The sequence below is a fragment of the Mustela nivalis genome (genome assembly GCF_964662115.1).
Source record: "Mustela nivalis genome assembly, contig: HAP1_SCAFFOLD_2521, whole genome shotgun sequence".
NCBI classification, from domain to species: domain Eukaryota; kingdom Metazoa; phylum Chordata; class Mammalia; order Carnivora; family Mustelidae; genus Mustela; species Mustela nivalis.
The window spans coordinates 11,214-20,366 of record NW_028134144.1 but is presented as its reverse complement, the minus strand read 5'-3'; the positions used below and the strand labels follow the sequence as shown (position 1 = coordinate 20,366).

Sequence of the window (9,153 nt, the reverse complement as noted above, 5' to 3'; positions counted from 1 at the left end):
TATAAAACATAGTGGTGAAAAGGGAAGTATTGCTGGAAGGAAGTTATTAGAGTGGATCGTGTTAGAGAAGGTTTCTTGAACATCATTCTTGGATTAGGATTTTTTTTTTTTTTAAAGATTTTATTTATTTATTTGACAGACAGAGAACACAAGTAGACAGAGGCAGGCAGATAGAGAGGAAGGGAAGCAGGCCCCCTGCTGAGCAGAGAGCCCTATGTGGGACTCGATCCCAGGACCCTGAGATCATGACCCGAGCCGAAGGCAGCGGCTTAACCCACTGAGCCACCCAGGCGCCCTTGGATTAGGATTTGAAGGAAGTGAATGACATGGATGAATATAGAGGTAGGGAAGGAAAAGAATGTACAATGAACAAGAAATGAAAGAAAGGTAGGCAAACTATTGTTCATGCTCCTCTTATTTGTTTTTCATTATTTGATAATTATTCCATTATTTACTGTTTGTTCACTGAGGACTTTTTAAGTTTTGTTTTAGGGGGAGTTTTTTGGTCAGCTAATTTGGGAGTTACTGAGATTTTGGTTGTTACCGTTTTTAAATTGCTGTGTTCAGGCTTCTTTTTGAAGACTTTTTATCAGTATATTTGAGTACCATTTTTATTTGGGTGCCTATTGAACTAGTGGAGAAGAGATTTTTGTATTAAAACATCAACCATTCCCAAGAGAATATTTTGTGGTTATGAATGATCGTGTGAACTAATTGCTTTAGGGTATACCTGACTCCCAAAATGCTCATTTGATAAGGTAGGGTTTTTATTCTTGCATTTAATTGTATTGGGTATGAATATTTATGATATATTTAAAATTTTAAAATAAAGACTTTTTATGAATATAGTTAATACATGATGTTAATTTAGTTTCAGGTATACAGCATAGAGGTTTAACAACCCTATACTTAGGCTGGGCTCACTGCAAAGTGCCATCTGTTACCATGCAACACTATTATAATATCACTGACTATATTCCTTATGCTGTACTTTTATTCCCATGAATTATTCATTCCTTAACTGGAAACCTGTGTCTCCCACTCCCATTCACCCATTTTACCCATTCACTGACTGCCCTGTCTTCTGGCAAGCACCAATTTGTTTTCCATATTTATAGGTCTGAGTCCGCTTTTTTATTTCTTTCATTTGTTTTGTTTTTAAATTCCGCATAAAAGTCTAGTCATGCAGAATTTGTCTTCTGTTTGTTAGATTTATTTCACTTAGCATAATAACCTCCAGTCTATCTATGCTGTTGCAGATGGCAAGATCTCATCCTTTATTGTGACTGAGTAATATTCCATTTTATAAGTATACCCCACTTCTTCTTCTTCTTCTTCTTTTAAAATAAGGTAAAAGTTTATTTATCCCTTAGAAAATAGAGTCTGTGGGTGAGCAGTTCAGAACTGTTATGGCGCAACTGTGATTATCAACGTTTAAGGCTTCTCTTTTTATCTTGCTGCTTTTCTGTCTTCAACATATGGTCTCTTTTTTTCTTTTTTTTTACTATGTTCAGTTAGCCACTGTATAGTACATAGTTTTTGATGTAGTGTTCATTGATTCATTAGTTAAGTATAACACCCAGTGCTCATCACAGCACATGCCCTCCTTAATACCCTTTACCCTGTTATCCCGTACCCCCACTCTCCTTCCCTCTAAAGCCCTCACGTTGTTTCCCGGGGCCCATAGTCTCTCATGGTTCATCTCCTTCTCTGATTTCTCCCCCTTTGGGGTTCCCCCCTTCCCCTTTGGTCCTCTGTGCTATTTCTTATGTTACACATGTTAGTGAAACCATATGATAATTGTCTTTCTCTGCTTGATTTACTTTACTTAATATAATCCCCTCCAGTTCCATCTGTGTCAGTGCAAATGGTGGGCATTTATCATTTCTGATGGCTGAATAATATTCCATTGTATATATGAACCACATCTTCTTTATCCCATTCATCCGTTGAAGGGTATCTTGTCTCCTTTCACAGTTTGGCTATTGTAGACATTGCTGCTATGAACATTAGGGTGTGTGTGCCCCTTCTTTTTACTACATCTGTATCTTTGGGGTTAATACCTAATAGTGCAATTGCTAGGTTGTAGGGTAGCTCTATTCTTGACATCTTGAGGAACCTCCATACTGTTTTCCAGAGTGGCTGCACCAGCTTGCATTCCCACCAACAGCGTAGGAGGGTTCCCCTTTCTCCGCATCCTCGCCAATATACACCACTCCTTTATCTATGCATTTATCATGGACACTTGGGCTGCTACCATATCTTGGCTATTTTATCTTATCTTGAGAAAGAGTGAGCAGGGAGGGCGGTTAGAGGGAGATGGAGAGAGAAAGATTCCCAAGCAGACTCCCAGCCAAGTGTGGAGCCCAGTGTGAGGCTCAGTCCCACAACCCCAAGATCATGACCTGAGCTGAAATCAAGAGTCAGATGCTCAACCAACTGAATCACCTCTGTGCCCCAATCTTGGCTGTTTTAAATAAAAACTTCAATCAACATAAGGATGCACACATTTTTTTTTTTAATTAGTGTTTGCATCTTCTTTGGATAGATACCCAGTAGTGGAATAACTGGATCATATGCTAATTCTATTTTTAACTTCTGCACCAATTTACATTTCCAATGTGGGGCTCGATACCAGGACCCTGAGATCATGACCTGAGCCAAAGGCAGAGGCTTAACCTACTTAGCCACCCAGGTACCCTACAGTCTTTCTTTTCAAGCCTATTTTGTCTGATGGAAGTAATGCTACCCTGACTTTTTCTTTCCTCTTTCATTTTCATGGACATCTTGTTTGAAACTCTCTGTGATTCCTGAACTTGAGTGTCTATTTTTCCCTTAACTTAATGATGTTTTTAGCCATTATTTTTTAATATGTTTTCTGTCTCTTTCTATTTCTTCCATCTTAGACCCCTGCTATGGGAAGGGTTGCTTGATTTTGTCCAAGATATCCCTTAACCTATCCTCATTTTTTAAAATTCTTTATTCTCTTTGCCCTTCAGCCTAGGTGCTTTTTTGATTTTTTTAAAGATTTTGTTTATTTATTTGATAGACAGAGATTACAAGTAGTCAGAGAGGCAGGCAGGGAGAGAGGAGGAAGCAGTCTCCCCCGATGAGCAGAGAGCCTGATGCGGGGCTTGATCCCAAGACCCCAACACCAGACCTGAGCTGAAGGCAGGTCTGAGCTACCCAGATGCCCCAGTCTAGGTGCTTTCTAATTGCCTTATCTTCCAAGTCACTGATCTTTCCTTCATCCAGGAATTTACCTTGCCTCACTCTAGTGTTTATTTTTGGTTATTGTATTCTTCAGCCTGATTGGTTCTTTTCTTAGATATTCTCTTTGTTGAAGGTCTCACAGAATCCTTCCACACTCCTCTACATCCTAGTGAGCATCTTTATGATCATTACTTTAAGCTATTTATCAGGCATATTCTGTTTCTTTTCTTTCTCTTTCTTTCTTTCTCAGGCATATTCTGTTTCTTTCTTCTTCTTCTTCTTTTTTTTTTTTTTTTTTTTGAGGTTTTGTTTTGTGCTGTTGGCGTAGCAGATTCCTCTGCCTCCCCATTTTGCTTTACCTTCTGTGCTTGTTTCTATGATTTAGATGGAACAGTTACTTCTAAACTTGAAGAAATGATTTTGTGTGTGGTTGTTCTCTGTGTAGCCCATTTGTATGCCTCATGATTTTGGCTGGCTGGCTGGAGCTGTGGCTGATATGGGCTAGGGGTCACAGGGCCACGCTGGTGAGAGAGCTAGAGCTGAAGTAGGTCTAGGCTGGGGTGGTCCTAAGGCTCTCTCTGCAGAGGATGCCCTGGCAGGACCAGCTGAAGTTGAAGGCTAAGGGGGTTTCCTGGGACTCTTTGTGTAGGGGGCACCCTGGCAGGACTATTGTAGCTGAAGGGGATACAAAATGGGGATCCTGGGGCTCTCTGTGTAGAAGGTGCCCTGGTAGGACAGCTAAAGCTAAAGTAGGTGTGGGCCAGTGTGGCCCTTCCTTGAGCTCTCCATGCAGAGGGTGCCCTGGCAGGATAGCTGAAGGTGAAGTGGGTGTAAGTCCAGGTGTCCCAGCGTGCTCAGCGCAGGGATCACCCTGGCAGGGTAGCTGGAGCTGAGGCTGGTATGGGTTGAGTTTTTTTGTTTTTGTTTTTCTTTTTAAAGCAATCTCTCCATCTGTGATGGGGCTCAAACTCTCACTCTCAACCCTGAGATCAAGAGTCACATGCTCTGTTTGCTCCAAGCCAGGTACCCCTGGGTTGGAAGTTCTGGGCATTCTGCACAGGTTGCGCCTTGTCAGGGTAGCTAGAACTGAAGCAGGTGTTGTCTGGGAGATCCCAGAGTGCTCTACACTGGATGTACCCTTGCAGGCTGTCGGAAACTGATGTGATATGAGCCTGGTGTGTTCAGGGGTATCCCTGTGTACACTCCCTGGAACACAGTTGAATGGCTAGGGCTGGTGTGGGCGCAGGACTTACTGAGGTGGCGCATCAGTTAGGGTTTGTGGACTTTGCCCACTTTCACATTATCAAAGTGAAGGGGGGAGCATAAATCAAGGCTTTTGCCAGCCCTCTAAACCTGGACAGAGTTCTAACTGCTGTTTGGCTGAGTTCCAGGGCTGCTCTTTTTGTTTGCTAGTTGCCCTTAGAAACCATGGCTTTTCTTCTTTGCCCTTTTTTTCCTTGCCCAGGTGCCTCTGGGGCTGCTGTGGGCTAGGAACCTGGAGCTGGATGAGATAGCAAGCTGGCTATGGTGACTGGATCCTGCTCCATGGTGCCCTTTCAAGGTGGAGGGGAATTGTAAACCGTGGTGTCGCCTAGACCCAGAGACAGTTCCCGCAGCAGCCCCGCCCTAGGGATGGCTCTTTTATATGCTAGTTGCTCTTTTAAACCAGGCTTCTCCAACCCGCCCCTTTTCCCCAGGGAGATGAATCTAATCCTGGTGCCTCAATTCTATCCCTCCCTGCTGCAGCATTCATGTTGGAAATTCCCTTCATTACCGTGTATCTCTCTCTCTTGCTGTTGTTTCTTGCCATTCTCTCTCCTGTCATGCAGAAGCTGTTCAGTCAGTCCCCGGTTCTTCTTCAGGAGTTAAGATTCTGTGAAGAACCGTGGGTTTGGTGTGTCCACGGAGGAAGTGAGTTAAGGTTCTTTCTGTGTCACTCTCTTGGACCTGAACTTCAAAAACGAAGCCTTTTCGGTTACCCTTGTTGTTGGGAGGGTGGTGAGGACATTTTAAAATTGCACTTAGGTTGTCAAACTGGATTCTTTGGATTTTTGAATGATTCTCCAAGAGGTATTTGAAGTTTTAAATGTCTTATTCCTTAAAAAATTTCTTAGATTCCTAAAATAAATGTACCTATGCTTTATGGAAGTAAAATAGATTTAATTAACTATAGTACAGTTTTATGCAAGTTTTTCTTAGTTGTAATTTTAATTTACATGCCAGACTATCTGAGAAAAAAGAGATAAAATTAATCAAATCTCTATTTAAAGCCTGAAAAAAAATACCCCTAAAACATTTTTTCACGTGGAACTTGAATATTAAATTGTATCAGCCACTAGCTTTAAGAATTAAACTGAACCAGGTAATTCTTCTAATAAATTCAAAGCAATGTGTCCTCTTAATCAGATTGCTTATAGTGTTGTTCTGAATTACTTTGATCTGGCTCTATTAGATATTATGCACAATATATATCATGTACATTTTATAGTGCTGAAATTCCTGTCCCTGATGATCACATACTTAAGGTCTACTACAATTGGGTAAAGGACATTTAGCATTGTTTAAAAAGCCAAAAATAAGCTTTTGTCCTAGAATACTGCCTCCATCATGACTTGAAACAAACTTATGTCATTAAAATTTGACCAGCATAGGATTAAATATTTGGATGAGGGTGGTGGTGTGAGTATGAGTTGTATTTATTGCTGAGGTTTCTGTCTTTAAAACCTGTGGTTCTCCCAAGACTCATCCCAGTAGCACGAGCTTCTTCATCACCTGGGAATTTCTTAGAGATACACACACTCTGAATCAGACTGTGGGGGTGCATCCCACAGTTGGTGATTTAACAAAAATTCCAGGAGAAATTGATACACACTAATGATCAGGGACCAGTGTTTTAGATACTGTACTTACATAAATTGGTTATTAGCTTATCAAAATATAGACACTGAAAATCTTCAGCTCTTATTTGTTCTCCTCTGGGCAATTTGAGCTGAATATGTTGTCCTTTATCAGTAACCCACACATACATATTTGAATCCCTACTACATGGCAGGTACTAGTATATACTAAATGAATGAATATGTACAGTAGTTTCTCATCTGTGTACTGCTTAATGAATTTCCAGTATCTCCAGTGTTGATCCCATGAACCCTTGAGGAAGCTGGGCTGGACCTGGGTTACTCAGAGCTAATTGGCTTTCGTTGTGAGTAGTTTCTTCCATTTATTATAGAGTGCTTTACAAATATCATTTTCTATGTACTTAGTGACATGAAAAGGTCGGAAAGAACTAATAAGTATAGAGTAGAGATTTGGAGTCAGACTGAGTTCAGATTTGGTTCCATTGTAACAAACCTTTGGCAAATCATCTGATATGTGTCCTTATCTATGGAATGTGGATGGTAATTACATATACATATATGTATGTAGATATACAGATATGTCTCTATTCTTTATTGATTATGGTGAGGATGCAGTCAAGGTTTGGTATAGATTCTTATGTATAGTAAGTGTTAACTATTCTTATTCTAGCAATTCCTGGGAAGGAGAGATTAGCTTGACATGGAGTAATCAGTAAAGGTGGAATAAAGTTAGTGCTGGCTTATTTTTTTTTTTTTTTTTTAAAGATTTTATTCATTTATTTGACAGAGAGAAACCACAAGTAGACGGAGAGGCAGGCAGAGAGAGAGAGGAAGGGAAGCAGGCTCCCTGCTGAGCAGAGAGCCCGACGCGGGACTCGATCCCAGGATCCCGAGATCATGACCCGAGCCGAAGGCAGCGGCTTAACCCACTGAGCCACCCAGGCGCCCTAGTGCTGGCTTATTAAGAGGTTTCCATGTCACCTAGAATGGAGAGGGAGGTGAAGGGGGAAGAAGAGAATTAGGGACCAAATTCCAACAGAGATATTTTGTTCTGGGAAATGTTCAAGGGATATCTACTAATGGAATGATTTCAGGCTGTGTTTTGGGGAGCTCTTGGGTTCAAAGAGCAAAAGGTACAGAAATTCACAGGGAGATTGACTTGTCTGATTTGTGCCCCCCCCCACCTTTAACAAGTATATTTATGTCTTCATCTACTTTCATATGTGGGAATTCTGTGTAATATTTCACTTAAATGGAGGATTTTGCTACTTAAAAATGTTTTAAATACTGTTCTAGTTTCTTTGTGGTATAGAATTTAGAAAAATAGTGGGGATTGGGAGAGAGAAAAAAAGAAAGATAAGTGCCAGAATGTAGTTGCTTTAAATGAACTTTGGTTTTGGTCAAGAGAAAGACATCATTAGTGAATTTTAAATGGGGAGGGGAATTATTTTTTAAAAGATTGATTTGGAGAAAACATGCACACTTGAAATGGGGAGAGAGTAGGAATAGGATAAACAGTTGACCGGATTAGGTCTTACTGTGATAGTGATAAGAACAAAGTGGAAAAGGTGGATTTAAGAGCAGTAATTTTTGAGCAGTAATTTATAGAGTAGAATGAGGAAAGAATGAAATTAAACTCAAGTGATCAGCCTAAGTAATTAGAAAGGTTAGAAGTTCCATTAACATAGGTAGGTGATAGGCAGGTAGCTGAATTGTCTGGGATTAGGGTGGAGGAGAAATTGATCAGGAGTTCGATTTTAGGTGTAAATTTGAAATGATGTCCAAGTAGAAAGTCTTTTTGGTTGGTTGGTTGGCTTGTTTGTTCCTGACTTCATTCTGTGATTATTTATTGAGTACTTATATTGTGAAAGGTACTATTCTGTGAGAAGAAACATGGACATATGGGTTTGAGAGTAACTGAAATAAAATGAAAGAAAAATCCTTTGAAGGTAAAAAAGCTGCTGAATGGAGAGTGTAGAGAGAAATTTAGAGAGCAGAGGAATCAGCTGTGAGGGATGCACTGTTTGAAATGGAAATAAAAGAACCACAAGTAAAAGCAGAATTTATCAGAAATATTAGAGTAAAAGGGAGAAAACAGTCTGGAGTTCCAGGCAATGAAAAAGAGGAGAATTTCACAAGTAAGGCATACTTGTTACTTTCAGCATGGATATTGTTTTTAGGAAGTCATTCTAGGAAAAGAACAGAAGACAAATTTCCTAGTCTTACTGACCATATGTAGAATGGAGGTGATGGAAATAGAGTATTTCTTCTGGAAGTCTTGAGAAGTCAGGAAGAAAAGAAATAGAACATTAGCTGTAGAGGACAACTAGGCCAAGCAAAGATTGTTTTCATGCTCACTTGGGCAGAATCATTTCCAAACTCTTGGAAATGGAGATGTGCTGGGAGTAGTTGAGGAAACAAGGCTCAAGGAAAAGGAAAGGTAATTTGTAAACATACATTTGTAGTGTAAATCTCTCTTCCCATATCATGCTCCCTGAGAGTGGGACCATTTCTGCCTTTTTTACCACCAGACACTCAGCACTTAGCATAGCACCTGTAAGGTCATAGATGTTCAATAAAATATGTTGCATGAATGAATGAATCACATAAGAATTTAGTGAGGATCCCTATTTGTCTGAGACCTGAAGAATATATGAGAGATTTTAAGTTGGTAAAGATGTGTTTGAAGGAAGGAAGAAGAGCTGGGGAAGCTCATGCTGCCTGCCCAGCTTTTCAGTAAAGTAGGCAGGCAAATTATTTACCAGAAGGATCTGGTCCAGTTAAGGCTTATGGGAAGTTGAAAATATTGTAGGATAACACTTTCTGGAAAGATGTTAAGGAGTTCACCTAAAATAAATAAAACGATTGCTAAGCTAAGAAATGATTACAATTTGATCATTTACTGAGAGCCTAGCATATGCCAAGCACTGTAATTGATACTTTACATGCACTGTCTCATGGAATCCTTAAAATAGTCCTAGGGAATAGGTATCATTTATGTCTCATTTATTAATGAGAATATTATACTAGGCCATAAATTTGTAATTGGCTAAGTCAGCACTTTGTATTGCTTTCTTTAGGA

At 40.0% G+C, this 9,153-nt stretch overlaps 1 long non-coding RNA gene across 1 annotated transcript; it reads left to right on the top strand.

Moving 5' to 3' along the window:
• The first annotated feature begins 3,495 nt into the window (after positions 1–3,495).
• LOC309858463 lies at positions 3,496–8,373 on the top strand. Its single transcript, XR_014308209.1, has 2 exons — positions 3,496–6,803; positions 7,023–8,373. It is a non-coding gene; the product is annotated as an uncharacterized lncRNA (long non-coding RNA).
• The last annotated feature ends 780 nt before the right edge of the window (positions 8,374–9,153 follow it).